The following is a 16,322-nucleotide window of genomic DNA, read 5'->3' as shown; positions in this document are numbered from 1 at the left end:
CTGTTTCAGCCTTCTCGGTGCTGGAATTGTAAGTACTTGCTACCCTGCCTGGACTGTGTGTGTGTGTGTGTGTGTGTGTGTGTGTGTGTGTGTGTGTGTGTGTGTGTGTGTTTGTGTGGGTGTATGTGTACATGTTTAGGTGTGTACATGTTACTGTGCGGGTATTCATGTTCATTTGTATACATATAAGTGTATATGTTTACATGGTCATATGTTATACATGTGTAAGCATACAGGCTAGGATGTGTGTATGTGTGTGTGTGTGTGTGTGTGTGCGCGTATGTATGTGTGTGATGTGTGCACATATGTAGGTGAAGAAAAAAACTGATACTAGCTCAGATTCTCTCACTAAACCTAGGGCTCGATTCAGCTAGAATTCCTGGCTGACAATCTCTGGGGATCCAGCTGACTCTGGCTCGTTATTACCCACCTCACCATGGGAGTAGGTATACAGACACACGCCTCTGCCTTTTTATATTAGTAATGGATGAAGACCTTTAGGTCTTCAAGTTATATGACAAGCATTTTGCTGACTGGGCTATGTCTGTAGACCCCGGCTTCATCGTTTGACAAAACTACCCCTGGACCACACTTTTTCTATCTGTTTAAATCAGGTTGGTGTTCCTTTTCAAAAAAAAACAAGAGATAGAGAGCAAGTAAGGGTCTGAAAGGCCAAGCTGAAGCTTGGAAGCAGACGTCTGTTCTGAGAGCTTGCCACGCAGAGTGTGAGCGCAAAGCAGGACCTCCAGCCACCGTGACAGCTCTGCAGAGCTGTGCTGCTGCCCATACGACTTTACACACCTCGGTGCGGTACCCATAAGCACACTTATTAAACAATGTCAAGAAAACCTTATATATTAAGTGGCTTCTTCACATTGGTTCGTGAGGGATGATGAACCGTCCGAGAAGCAGTAAAGCCGGTGGTGACTGATGTAAGTTCTCAAATAGGTGAGAGTAACCGGCCCTCCATATGTGCACTGTGCATAGTAGAAATTTTTCAGCTTTAAATTTCTCCTGTATCGCAAACGCATACATAACCAGTCCCTCTCTGTTGGTCCGATTCATTTTTCCATTGTGTCAGCCCTTTAAGGCACCAGGCTCGGGAGTAAAGTGGCCGACAGGAAGGGTTCTGAGGCGGTAGGAATGGACATTGCTTGATATTTTCTGTGCTTATTTCTTTCCTCGCTTTGGGTGACAGATTTCACCTTGTAGAAACTTCCAAGATTACAAGAAGCAAAAATACTTCAAAATTTCAAGATTACAAGTAGAGATCGACTTAGAATGACATCAGGAACCAACTTACATGCAAGCTGTATTGAAGGAAAAAAACCAACATGGATTTCCTTAGCTTTTACTATTCTAAACATTGCTTCCACGTTTTATTAATTCATCTGTGGCACCTTAAGCTCAAAAAGAATTATTAGCTGTCTTTCAATTTCACCTTGTAAAAACTTCCAAGATTACATGAAAGCAAAAATAGAAGAAGAAGAAGAAGAAGAAGAAGAAGAAGAAGAAGAAGAAGAAGAAGAAGAAGAAGAAGAGGAGGAGGAGGAGGAGGAGGAGGAAGAGGAGGAGGAGGAGGAGGAAGAGGAGGAGGAGGAGGAGGAGGAGGAGGAGGAGGAGGAGGAGGAGGATCTTATACTTATGAGACAGATCCAAAAGGTTCCAACAGGAAAATCTCAGCTCCCATGAACACTTAGAGCAAAATGTCCAGATACCAAATTAGCACTTAAATAAAACAAAACACAACAATGTAACAGTAGAGTTTTTTTTCCCTGTATACCAATAACAAATTTGCTGTGGGAAAAAATCTAAAACACATATCTGGTAGTAAATCTAAATAAGGAGGATATGTATATATATATATATATATATATATATATATATATATACATATATATATTTTTTTTAAAGAACTAACGAGACCGAAGAAGACACTAGAAGATGGAAAATGGAACTATGTGCTGTGCTTTTGGGTCAGCAGAACTAATACTGTGAAATATCTATGCTTTTAAACCTGATCTCCAGGTGCTGGAGGAAAGGCTCAACAGTTGAAGATGTTTGCTGCCCTTCCAGTGGTTCAGCGCATGGCTACAGTAACTCTAAACAGGGCATAGCAAAGGAAGAGATATCATGAGTCACAAGAAAGACTAGAGGTCTTTCCACATACATACAACCACTTAATTTCTAGCAAAGGTGTCAAAAATACCCAAAGGAGAAGAGACAGCCTCTTCAACAACTGTTGCTGGGGAAACTGGATTTACACATAATGAAGAGTAGACCCACATCCCTCACCCTGGGAATGAACCAACTCAAAATGAATCAAAGTCCCTTGGGTCAGATCTGAAACTGTTAGAGGAGAAGCTTCACGATATGAGTGAAGATGAGAACTTTCTGAAGACAAAAACAGCGCGTAAAATGGTACCATAAAATAATTGCATGAAGTTTAAAAGCCAAACACAAAAGAAGCAGTTAATAGAGTGAAGAGACAGACCACGACAAATTAATATTCAGAATTTGTAAGAAAGTTTTTTTAACAAGCCTAGAAAACCAGACGACATTACCAGAAAATGGTGTAATGAAATAAACCGTAAGTTCTCAAAAGATGACTTAAATGACAAGAAGCATTACAAAAATGCTTAGCCTTCCTTGCGATGAGGAAAATGCAAATTATGACAACAGTGAGACTCCAACCCACCCCCTTCAGAAGGGGTACTAGCACAGAGAAGTCCAACCCCGCACAGGCTGATGAGGATGTCGGAACAGGGAGCTTCACACTCCGCTGGTCAGAACGTAAACTGGCCCAGTCACCAGAACTCAGCACGGAGGTTTCTAAAACCTGAAAAATGAATTATTTCTACATGGCACACCTTGTCTGCTTTCTGTTTTATAACATAAACACTTCAAACTTCTTAAGAGGGGATAGATTCGATGGGTGGCAGTTTTATTCCTAGTTTCTTCTTTAGACTATTTTTTCTGAGGATATTTATTATAATAGAGCTAAATATAGGAAGCATCCTGAACTGCACTGCAGATGCCATGACCCCTGCAATGCCAACTGTTTTAGCTACACTTTGCTCACATCAGATTTTAAAGCCAAAACCTGAAGGGACTACGTGATGAAACGGATGTGTTTTCACACACCTGTGATGGCCGCCATTCTCCTTCTTGCACGTGCAGACTTAAATTTATCTTTCAATTTTGCATTTCTTATATATAGCTGTATCACTCTAAACACTATTAGAAAGTAATTCCCACAATTTCAAATATAATTTTAGCATCTGACAAAAACTTTAGTAAGCCTAACACAATATAATTTGTATGTATTCCCATGATATGGTTACTCAACTGGTATTCTAGAAATTAATAATAATTTTAACAGAGAGAAAAGGAATCAAACTACTATTTTGTGCTTTTTTTGTATTTATTTATCCATTAAGCTTTTCATAAAGGATGTCTAGAGCCCAAGTTGACCTTGAACTTGCAGCAATCCTCCTATGTTATATTCTTGAGTTCTTGGAACAAATGCATGTGCCACCATGCCCATCTCTTCTTTTTATTTTTTATTTTGAATATTCAAAATAATCAAATTGTGTTTAAAATACTTCTTAAGATTAAGGAAGTCACAATTATTTTACAAAACAGGAGCTGAATATCTGGGTTCATCTGTACTGTGTTTCAATTCACTGACAAATAGATATTTATTAGAAACTAAAAGTTTGTGTTACTTACATGGCAGCTACCTTCCGAAATATAATTCTTATTTTTCCTCATCAGATGATATATTTTTCAAGTACATGACAGGAACATAGTCTTCTCAAATGTCTTCAGATACCAGATACTTTATGCTCTTTCTCTTGGTCAGCTCTTTGGTCCATGGCCTTTTCTTTGTAGTGGAAATCTGCCCTTACACTCTAGCTGTGGGTCAACCGTGCGGCAAACTTTGGGCAGTGGAGGTGAGAGGATATCACCCAGGCAGACCTTTGAAGCAGCTGGGTGAGTGTGTGGGCAAGCTCTTGCCATCAGCACTACCATAAAAAAATAAGCAGTAGCAAGCATGAATGAGATGCCACTGCCAAGATTGCTGTGCATTAAAAGGATAGTTAGACATGACGGCAAGCACAGCTTGCCGTGATCAGCAACACCACACAGATGGCCAACCAAGACACAAGATCAGTAAGCGTAAGTTTTGCTGTGCCAACGAGCCTTCTTGGGTACAACAGCATACTACTGTAGCAACTCGTGGCTGATGCTTTAGCACGGAAATACAACTGCTTAGAGTAAAGCAAGTTGAAGGCCTGGGGATCATCAGTAGAAGAAGCAATGATGAGGATGTGAGGGAATTCTTTACTATGTGTACCACCCCGCTGATCACCAGGCTTGACCTGAATGACCTAGCTGGCTGTGTGGATGGTGGACGCTCCCTTCTTTCCTCTGTTCTTCAGCTACACCTCGAGCAAAACTGCTGTGCTGTGTAATAGAGGATATCCCTCCTGGAAAGAAGAAGGGCATTCTCGGGTCAAGAGTAACTGAGCAGCTGTTCTCCTCAGCTAGAACTTCCACACAGCCTCTGACGGAGCAGTGATGAGAAGAATGGTGCAAGTGAACAAATAAGAGGATATGAATGGAGTTAGGAAGGGGGTTAATAGGTGCTCATTGAGGTGTTTGACTATTCCTTGAAATTCCTAAAAGAATATATGAGCACTCTAAAGATTGCCATGTCTTATAGGCAAATGCAGCAGGTGAGACACACAAGCCATGTTTGGCATGTAAGGCAAGGAAAGAGCTTAAAAGAGCTTAGAACAACAGATGACGTCTTTGTTTTGTTGTTTCCATGGGCTGGGTTGGGTTTATAAAGATTTATTTTCATCCATTTTTATGCACGCAGGGACTGCTTCCTTTGCTCACAACTAGCAAGGCACCAAAGGGCAGACAGCGTCTTATCTATTTTATCTCTTGCCCTATCTGATTCTGTGGTTTCACATAAATAAATGCAGCACACTCTGCTGAACTGAGTTGGGCGATTATCAATTACTCCGTACATACTCTGAGTTCTGCATTAGCTTTCCCAAATGCCACAGCCAAACGTCTGAAATTAACAAAGAAGCCCCTGTTTATTTGCATACAGTCCACCTAAAAACATGACTGAATGTAATTTCTAGGGGAGTATAAACTTATTTCACTGGCCCAGCTTTCCTACCACAATAGCAAAACTTGAGAGATGTGAGCTAAAGGCGAAAACAGAGCAGAGTGAGGGCAGGGGGAAGACAAGACCCCTGTGACTTTAACAGCAAACAGTCAAGAAAGCAACAGCAACAATAAACAGTGCCAGCCATTAGCCAGAGGGGAGAACAGAACCTTGGCCTGCCCTCTGGGACCTTGGAAAGGTTGTTTAATGCCTTTGAGCTTCATTTCCATGGATGGCTTCATCGAGCCACAAAAACGCTGAGTAAATGCTCTCACTTAGCGCCTCACTGAAAACAGGAGGCATAAACTGAGGTGGGTCTTTGGATACTGGATGTGGACATCGTACAGTATGGCACGGTTGTCCTCATTGTTATTGCCATAGCAGATATTCTACGCGTGGGATGAACGGAGCCAGGAGGGCTGTCGGCGGAGTCATCACTCCCACCACAAGAGCTCTTGAAAGTTGACGCCGCAGAGGAAGACCCACACTCTCTAGGGATGCGTCCGCTGGTAACTTACTCTTGCCCCTACCAGTTGAGTATCAATGACAAGAGTTTTAAAAGCACATGGTGCTGGGAGGGAAGAGAGATGGGAGACAGCGCGGGGAATTGGAGGGAGGGAGTGGTAAGCTGGATATGATCACTCTATACATGTACAGTAATTTCAAAGAATAAAAAATATTAATGAAAAAATTCTGATCCCCCCTACAGCTTCAGACTCATCTCATTTTAGCACAACTCCCACCCCATTCGAAACAAATCTATGCAGCACCTTTGGCTACGCTGCAGACAGGCATATTAAGAAACTCCCTCATGTCAACCCACGAGTCAGAGGTATGGCCTAACGAAATCGAAGACCATTTTAAGTAGCCTGAAGTTATCTTATTTTTCAGTTTAGGTACAATTTTCTTATTTAATTTGTTTCAACACTCTGAGAAGAAAAAAAACAATAACAACAAAAACATAATCTCCTTGGAAATTCAGCAAAGCAACCACAAAGGATTGGAGTTAAATCTTTGCGGGGGAGGGGGCAAAAAAGTACTGATTGGTAAGATTTGTCTTTCCTACTGGAGCTTGTGAAATAGAAAAGATGTACTATGCAAGCGACACTAAGGTAGCATGATCGTCTATGAAATGTGTGCAAGGAGGAAAACACTGTCCTGGACTCACATGCTTACATCCAATCACAGTGTCAGCACAGGCAAGGTCTAGAGCCTCTCTCCCTTAGAGTGAATAGAGTCAGCAGCCTTAGAAGTTTACCCTCAAGATTTAGTTAAGGGCTACTAATTGAGAATAATAAACCCCAATCCTCATTTTTTTTCATATGTCCTTATTTTTGATGGCAGCATGTCACGATTCAAAAGACAAACTGCGTCCCTTCCTTGAAGCTGAGGTCATTTGGCAAACTTCAGCACATCTAACTATATGATAAATAAGCCCCCATTCTTGTTGAACGCAAGCCTTTGCGGCTTGGGGCATTTCCTTCTTGCCTATACATATTCTCCAATGCCAGATCTCAGACGCTGGCACTGTCGCATGAAAATACCTTCTGCGTGCTCTTTGCGTCAGCATCCGTGACCGCCCCCTCCACATCACTTGCGACGAGGAAAGCTTACATAATCGTGAAATCGTTGCTTAGCAACCGAATTATCAGATATCTGCATCCCACCTCTTCTGTCTTAAAGCTCCAAACAGCTAGTGTTGTATTTTTAGCTCACGATCTTTAACCAGAGAGAAGATGGAGTCCGGGTTGCGCTGATTCAGATTTTTTTTTTTTTACCTCTACATTTATATCCACCGGGTTTGTGTCAATAACAAACATTATTCACAGATGAGGTAGCAGTAGGAATCGAAACAGACCATATGCCAAGGGAGAGATCCTTCTGTAGCCGCCCAACGCTATCTAGGTTATCACTGACAAATAGCTTCCCCGGAACACATAAAACTGACAGCCACCTGCTCCTTCTTGGCCGGTCGCAGTGTAAGGTTTTCTGCGCTACAGGCTCAGCTACACTGTGAATTAGAGGTGAGCTGCAGATCCTCAGCCATGCAGTGGAGGAACATCTTTAGGCGCAGGACTTCCCCAAGCCAAAAGCAAGAAAAAGGAACTGCAGGAATCACGTGATTGAGCACTCTTACGACATAGGTCAAAAATTCAGGTCCAGGGATTTACCAAATGCCAGAAATCAGTTACCTGGCTGCAAAGATAGAACAGAGATGGGGCTTCCTGCTCAAATGATGGATTAATTTAGGGTCACAGCTCCTTGTCCTGCTCCCAGAGTGCAGGGTGTTGAATATGTGGTATGCTGAACGTCTGGTTTTCCAGCTTTATGCAATGAAGTTCATCTTCACGGGTGCTGATTTCCTCGGTGCTTACAAAGTCATTCTTTTTTTTTCACAGATGAGAAAATTTTATTTGCACTACATATATATTTTTATACAAAAATTACACACACATATATATGGATATATGTATGGATATATATATATATGGTAACAAGTTAATAATATGAATCCTTATGAGTTCTTCAGATGCCCTTACTGTTGTTTCCCCTCCCTCATCCTCTTTTTTAACAAAGTCATTCTTAGGGACACATGGGACAGTCACATAGTATTTGCAAAATTTCACCTTAGACAGATTATACATATTAGCAATTATCACTATTTAGTGGTCTAGAAAATACTGCTCTACCAAGACCCAAGGTGACTAATGTACCTGTATCTTCAAACACTAGAGCATCCCACATGCGTTGGGACTATAAAGTCAAATAAAGTTTTAAACTTTACCTCATATCTAGGTCACACAAACTATTCCGATTCTTTCAAACTCTCCCCTGCCTTTCTTTTGGAAGAGTGTTGTAAACTCTTAACAGCTTCAGTTGGTGGGCAACAGTAATCACTTATCACACACAGTAAAGAAACAGTTTCTCTTTCTTCCTGAAACTCTTACACGAGCCTTTAAGCCAGGGTCTAGTTTTTCCTCTAAGAGTACAGGGGAAAGAAATGACACGAGGAATCTGATTGGAGTCTCAGAAAGTACACCTTTAAAGGAAGCCTCCAGTTGGAATTTTGGGGACCTCTTAGGTATAATATCATATCCACTATCGTTTCGGCTGGTCAAAATGCACAGTTCAAATGACCGTGGAATGACCAGTCCAAGGAAATATCTACAACTGTACTCAAGTGTCAGGGGACACCCTAGAAGAGGGATCAGGAACACTGTAAAAGGCCAGGAAATCTTTGAGGTTGCAACTTCTAGATACGACAGGTGTACTGACTGGTTTTGTGTGTCAACTTGACACAAGCTGGAGTTATCACAGAAAAAAGGAGCCTCCCTTGGGGAAATGCCTACATGAGACCCAGCTGTAAGGCGTTTTCTCAATTAGTCATCAAAGGGGGTAAGGGGAAGGGCCCAGCCCATTGTGGGTGGTGCCATTCCTGGGCTAGTAGTCTTGAGTTCCATAAGAAATCAAGCTGAGCAAGCCAGGGGAAGCAAGTCAGTAAGCAGCATCCCTCCATGGCTTCTGCATCCACTCCTGCCTCCAAGCTCCTACCTGCTTGAGTTCCTATCCCGACTTCCTTTGGTGACCAACAGCATTGTGGAAGTGTAAGCTGAATAAACCCTTTCCTCCCCAATTGCTTCTTGGTGATTATGCTTTATGCAGGAATAGAAACCCTGGCTGAGACAACAGGGAAGCTTCATTCTTGAAATCTCAACAATATGGCTGCCCACAAGAGACCTGCATAACACCAATGCCAGTTGTCATGTCAGTGTAGATGGGAGGAAACTCAGAGGTCCCAAGTCCTGTAACTTGATAAGGGAGTGACATAGGAGTTGGAGAGAGAAGGGGGGATTGTGTTATATGTTAATAAAAATAGAATAAAAAGAAAGACTCCAGAGTTAACTTCCACATTTCTTTTCTTCTTTACTTTATCTGCATTTATTTTATGCTGAATTCATTCCTGGGCCATGAGTTTTTGTTTCTTCAGTTTCTTCTGAGATATCTTTTTCTTTTGTGCAACCTCCTCTTCTGGCTTTGGAACATTCTTCTCTTACACATCAACAAGCTTCTAGATGGGGCCATCCAAGCAGTTTGTTTTGATTAGTCTATAATCGTAGCTACAGAAGGGCGGATAAAGGTGAAACAGAAGCATGGTACTAGCTGTGGGCATGTAGCTCCCTGTCTTAAACAGGCCCTTTGAAAACTCCTTTTGTGTACTTCTGTGAAACCAGGCCTTGCTTGTCAGTGATTGCTCATGGATTGATTCTGGATGCCCGGGCCTGCGGTGTCTCTTCCTTGCCTGGGAGTGAAGGTTCATTCATTCGATCTCAGAAAATAATCAAAAAAATATAAACACTCATCTTCAACAGCCATTCTTCTGGTACCTATGTAATGCTTCATTTATACCTCTCTCAGGTGTGTGCATGCGTGTGTGTATGCATGCGTGTGCACATGTACGGTATCTATGTGAGGTTAGAGAAGTCTCAACACAATTCAGTCAGATGTTGCTCACTCCCTCCCCTTTTTCTTGCCTTCATTCATTGCCCACTGAATCAAGATTAACTTTACACTCAGTCGTCGTTGCTCTTCAGTGCTTCTGACCCACAGTTGAGAAGCTGTGTACGTGAGAGGACCAGTCCTTTTTGTGAGAACTGAGGGCAGAGTCCAGGATTGTTGTGATGAGTTTTGTAAAGAATGTGGTTGGTGGAATTTGATGAGTCATTGGGGGAAGTTGGGGGAGGTACACAGATAGAGGAAGGAAAAAAGTCACAGACAGAAATTCAGATACAAGAATGGCAATGGTAGGAGTCGTTCAATGGGTGTTTTCTTTAGCAGTAGGTATGTTGCAAAAGGTAGAGAAAAGGATCATCCTGGACAGCATGGGTGAGCTTTCTCTGAAGTGTAATGAGCTAGTCTATCCTTGAGGTAAGAGTACTGAAACTAGAGAGACTCCCAGACTAGAACTGGGGTTGTCAGGGCCGAGGAAAGGGAAAACAGGAGTTATCCTTTGATGAGTGCAGAGTATAGCAGCACAGAACAGCACAGGACAAGGATGATGGTGGTCAGCCACTCAACTGGGAGTTTTGAAGTGATATCAATGGTAAAATTTTCACTGTGCTCTATAAATTTTACCACAACAAAATATGTTCATATGTATAAAAGTAGCAAAGGAAGAAACGGATGAGGGGCAGTACAGTTGAAAGATATGAGAGAAAAAGAGAACTTAGAGTCTTAAGACTTTTCCCCCTTAAATCATCTAGAGACATTCGGGAAAATAGTGCCCCCTCATGGACCTCCTTGAGGTGCAACAGCAGGATGAATAATGCAAGATGTCCTTCCAAAGCAGACTCCACCCAGCTTTGATAATTGGTGCCTACACTGCATATCTTGAGAGCAAAGACCTCGAACACGTGCCACACAGTATTATCCTACCTCAAAAAAGAAGGGTGCAGATATCTTGTGACAAGATTGTTTCCTCTTCACTTAACCAATAATGTCAAATAACCATTGATCCATTGGTAAGGGGCAAGGCCGAAGGCCAACAGTTCTTCTGCTCATTGTTGATGAAGGGGTTTGATTTCCTGTCTTGCCTCAGCAAGAACGTCTCTCTATCAGGAGAAGTTTTATCTGGAATGCTGGGAGATGGAATTCTTTTGAAGAGTGGTTTCATTTCACTGACCACTTCATTCATTTTGCTCTGTTCTTGGAAGGAATGACATTATTTCCTTCCACTCGGCAAAATGAAATTGGAGGAAAAAATATATATAATGTGTGTGTGTGTGTGTGTGTGTGTGTGGGTGGGTGTGTGTGTGTGTATTTCATAGGTTGGTATAGTGCCCTTTCCTGGTCTGTACTCTTAACACTTGTATTTCAAGTAGCTTTTCAATGGTTATATAATTGCTCCTTTGTACTGACCTAAATAATTTTTCTCACCTCATTTGGAGGTAGAAATGGAAGATGGTAGGTAAAAATTTCAAGGCAATTCAAAGATGAGTTAGAAAGCAAGGTTAGCCTTTTGATTTTAGATGTTGATTACAGGGGGCTGCCAAATGGCTGAGTCAAAAAGGCTTGCTCTAAGTGAAAATAACTTTTAGTTGGGTTCTTTTAGGGCAGCTGTGAATTTGTGTGGAAAATGGCATGGGGTTCAATTAGCATTCTCACTGTCGAATAGAAAGATTAATTGCACCTGCCTCGAAAAGGTTACAGAGGTCCAAAAGTCTCATTAAAAGCACCGATCGGTCCAAATGGAATCTTTTTACAGCTGAATCTCTATCTTAGGATCTGGCACCCTGGACCTGTAATTGCAAGTAGCTGGCTATTGACCCTGAACATCGTTATGATACTTCATTAACAAGACATATATTTTCTAGTTTTAACTGTATGAGGACTTTAGAATTTTTTTGAATTAGGGGATAGTTTAACTTTTACAGAAACTTTGTAAAACAGAATAGAGAATTCAGTGTGAGACTTAACCTACTTGTCCTCACATAAACGTCTAAGACGCAACCTATTTGTCCTCGCCTTAGTGTTAGTGTTTATCCCAAACCTGGGGGAATGGCCAAGGTAACATTGGCACAGCACTCTGCACTTAAGTTCAAAACTTCTTAGGGTTTCAGTAGTGTTTCCACTGAGGTTTATGTCTTAGGGTTTTACTGCTGTGAACAGACACCATGACCAAGGCAACTCTTGTAAGGACAACATTTAATTGGGGCTGGCTTACAGATTCAGAGGTTCAGTCCATTATCATCAAGGCAGGAGCGTGGCAGCATCCAGGCAGGCATGGTGCAGGAGGAGCTGAGAGTCCTACATCTTCATCTGAAGGCTGCTAGTGGAAGACTGACTTCCAGACAGCTAGTACAGGGTATTAACGCCCAGACCCATAGTGACACACATACTCCAACAGGGCCACACCTTCTAATAGTGGCATTCCCTGGGCTGAGCATATACAAACCATCACAGTTTATTTTCTATCCCAGGTCCCAGGACACCTCACTGTTTGTACTCATCCTGTCTCCTTAGTCTGTGTTGTCTTTATCTTCACCCCCTTTTAATGACCTTGCCGATTTTGAGAAGTTAATTCTTGTAGAAAGTTCAGGAATGTAGTATTATCTGACATTTGCTTCTGGTTGGACTGGAGTTATGGGATGTTGCCTACAATATTTTAAAGGTAAAGGACCCTTTTACTATATGTTTTAAGTAGGTATGTGATTTCAACACGAGTCATACCTTGTGAGGGTGATGGTAATCTTGACTGCTACGTTAAGGCAACGTCTGCTGGACTTGCCAGTCTAAGTTTGGATTTCCCGTCTTCCTATTCTTTCAGGGAGATCAATGTGTCAGGCTTACAGTCAAAGGGAAGAGGGGCAGTGAGGGTTAAGCCCCATTGGAGGGGACTCATATTTTCATGCGTTATTTGAATTCTATGTATAGAAAATTTAGCCTTCCAGGTATGATAGCATATACCTGTGATCCAAGCATTCGGGACTGTGTTGAGTTTGAGGCCACCCTATGCCACATAACAAGGTCCCATACAGCTTAAGCTACATGTCATATCCCTTTCTTAGAGGAAGCTCAGGAGAGGGGAAATTCGTCTCTTATACCATTTTATTTATTTATTTACTTACTCACATCAGTCCACATTTGTTCAACATTTTATACCAACATATGTATAATTTTAAATTTTGGCTTCTAACCAAATATTGCTTTATCTATTTCATTGCCCAGTTGGGTACAGCTTTGAGCACTGGAATTTCTTGCATACTTATGTGTTCCTGGGGTTTAGGGATCATGTTTAAGCGTTGTCTTACTTTCTGACCCTACTGGTACTCCGGCTCACTCTAGCATCCCCATTGCACTAAAATCAGTTATTATCGAATGACGCACCAGTTTGCTTTTACTGATAAAAAAGGCATGCAAACAAGACCTGTGTGCTCAGTTTGGGTTTTGCTCTAGAGCAGTGGTTTTTCAACCTATGGATCCCATCCCCTTTGGGGGTTGCATACCAAAAATCTACATTCCAGTTCATAATACGGTATCAAAATTAGAATAATTTTATGGTTGGGGGTCACCACAACATGAGGAACCGTACTTAAAGGTTTCGGAATCACAAAGGTTGAGAACCACCATTCTAAAGTGTCACTGCACCTAAGCTCTCTCAACAGGGACACTATACTCACGTCTGCCCTTATACCTCTCCATCTACAAGTAGAAGACACAGTGGATAGTGCATGATTCAGACAGTGGATAGATGGATGATTCAGAGATGACAGATTCAAAGTGACATCTCCCACACTAGTCCAGCACCGCAGGTTTGATTAGAATAACTAGACCAGAACCTTTGTATGGCATTTTAAAATCTTGACGTTTGCTTCCTCCCATCAACTGACACTTGGCGACATGCTCCACACTTGTAAATTTTGACCCCTGCTCAGCTGCTGCTGTGTATCGTGAGGTTGCGGTATAATTATCTGTTGGTTAAGCAAAGTTTTTTGACCTGTGGGTCAAGAAGGCACGGCTGATTGTTTACCTATTATTTAGCCAACTGCTCTCCCAAGCTTTCAGTGCTAATGAAAATATGAGATTTGCTCTTGCTCTCTGGCTCCCTCTTGTTCTCTCTTGCTCTTCCCCTTTGTCCCCTCTCTCCCCATCCCCTTCCCCCCTTCTCTCCATGTGCTCATGGCTGGTCTCTACTCCTCTACTCTACTCTTTTATTTCTCTACTTCTCTCTTTCTCTCTCCCTTTCTATGCCCTACTACCCTCTTAACTCCACTCCCCATGCCCTGAACAAACTCTATTCTACACTAGAAAAAGAAAAGAAAAGAAAAAGGAAACATGAGACTTAACTAAACCCTTCTCCCTAGACTCTCTTGAATCTAGGGTTTCTCCACATCTTTCTGTTTCCCCAAATCAAACACATCTTTTCCCTTTATTCTGTTCTCTTTACCAAATAAGATATGCATATGACATCCAGGGGTTGAACATCTGTGTTCTACAAACAATGCCATGATAAAATATCATATGTCAGGAGAAAGTTCTCTTAGAAAATACCCAAGATTAAGACCACTCACCTTTTGTTGTTCTGAGACAAGATCTCCCTGTGAAGTCCGAGCAGACCTCGAACTCCAAAACTCTAGCCTTTGCCTCCCCATTGCTGGGATTACAGATATGCACAATTGCTACTGGTTACTGGACTCCCTGTTAGGTAGGGAGAATGAGCTCATATTCAGTGGGGCTATTGTCTGCTGTGTGAGGTTGAACAGCCTTACCTGATACAGTCTACTTAGAAGTCATACTTGTTTTCTTGTAAAACATAGTCTACGACTATGATTGTGTGTGTCATGAAATACCAACCAGTACTTATTTATTATATCATACTAAGATCTTACGAAGCATATTCTAATGTCGAGGTTTGGCATATGAAGAGAGTAATGGAATTCTTACTATCAGTTTAGGGGTCACGGATATATACGGAAGAGGAAGCAGAATGATCGTAAGAGCTGGAGGTCATGAAGCGATGAAAACACCAGGTAATAGTCTTCAAGATCTGATGAGACTGACACACAAATGAACTCACAAAGACTGGGGCATTATGCACAGGAACTGCATAGGTCTAAGCCAGATGTGGTCCCGTCATTAACATAAGCCTCATCCCTAACCCAGAAGCTATTTCGAAGACTTAGCTCACAAAGGAAATAAGTTTGCAGCAATGGAGTCTCACTGGGTATACAAACGACACTTGCTTCTAGGCTCACTCTTGTGTCCCTTACCGGAAACTGATACAGTTCATCTTTATCCTTCTTTCTGTCTCTGATCTCCTCTCCTAGTGTGTAGGATTTTGATAATGCAGCATTTCTGAGAACATTGTTCATGTTTCCCAGTGCACACATGCAAGATTATTCTCTGCAAGAGGATATGCCTGGTGTTTGGTTGTGCACATCCTCTGTGTGACTCTGCACTGTGATGCACATGGTTGGTCCCTTTATGTAAAATCTGCCAGGTGCTTAGGTGGGCATATCCTTCTTCACATTGTGATGGCTGGTTCCTCACTCCTGTGAGGGTTTCCGGTGGCCATGCCCTGAAAACCTGACAGACCCTTGGGCCTACTAGATCAAAAGCATGTTCAATGCTGTAGCATTTGACCACAGTTCTCCCCTGTCCAATTTACTAACACAGTTAGTTCTCTAATATACTCATTGGCCATTCTTTTCTTAGGACCTTTATGGTTTCCATATTTTGTTTTTTTGTCTCTCTTTACAACCTGCAGATTAGCCTTTGGTTATGTTTGTTAAAAGTGTTTCCCTCTGCAAATCAAAACAACCCTGAGATTCTACTTCACACTAGTCAGAATGGCTAAGATAAAAAACTCAGGTGACAGCAGATGCTGGTGAGGATGTGGAGAAAGAGGAACACTCCTCCATTGTTGGTGGGATTACAAACTGGTACAACCACTCTGGAAATCAGTCTGGAGGGTCCTAAAAAAAAGGACATTCCACTACCTGAGGACCCAGCTCTCTTGGGCATATACCCAAAAGATACTCCAACATACAGCAAAGACACATGCTCCATTATGTTCATAGCAGCCTTATTTATAATAGCCAGAAGCCGGAAAGAACTCAGATGCCCTTCAACAGAGGAATGGATACAGAAAATGTGGTACATCTACACAATGGAATATTACTCAGCTATCAAAAACAAGGACTTCATGAAATTCATAGGCAAATGGAATGAACTAGAAAATATCATCTTGAGTGAGGTAATCTAATCACAGAAAAACACATTTGGTATGCACTCATTGATAAGTGGATATAAGCCCAAAAGCTCGAATTACCCAAGATGCAATCCACAGACCACAGGAAGCTCAAGAAGAAGGATGACTAAATGCAGATGCTCCCACTCCTTCTTAAAAGGGGGAAAAAGTATCCATAGGAGGAGATATGGAAGTAAACTTTAGAGCAGCAACTGAAGGAATGGCCATTCAGAGCCTGCCCCACATGATATAGATATATGTCATATCTATCTATATCTATATCTATATCTATATATCCACCAAAACTAAATAAAATTGATGAATCTAAGAAGTGCATGCTAAAAGTAGGATATAGATCTCTCCTGAGAGACATATCCAGAATATGTC

At 41.7% G+C, this 16,322-nt stretch overlaps 1 long non-coding RNA gene across 13 annotated transcripts in view; it reads left to right on the top strand.

Moving 5' to 3' along the window:
* Window positions 1–16,322, top strand: part of LOC108351529 (uncharacterized) — an 83,576-nt gene that overhangs the window by 51,070 nt on the left and 16,184 nt on the right. For 11 of the 13 annotated variants that reach the window (XR_015625870.1, XR_015625882.1, XR_015625869.1 and 8 more), the window contains one exon: window positions 14,636–14,715. This is a non-coding gene — a long non-coding RNA (uncharacterized LOC108351529). The remainder of the gene's footprint in view (window positions 1–14,635; window positions 14,716–16,322) is intronic. The other 2 variants (XR_015625880.1, XR_015625879.1) reach the window with 1 other exon arrangement.

The sequence above is a fragment of the Rattus norvegicus genome, chromosome 7, assembly GCF_021556685.1.
Source record: "Rattus norvegicus strain SHRSP/BbbUtx chromosome 7, alternate assembly SHRSP_T2T, whole genome shotgun sequence".
NCBI lineage: Eukaryota > Metazoa > Chordata > Mammalia > Rodentia > Muridae > Rattus > Rattus norvegicus.
Note: the sequence above shows the minus strand (reverse complement) of the source record. Positions and strands in the feature narration are given on the sequence as shown.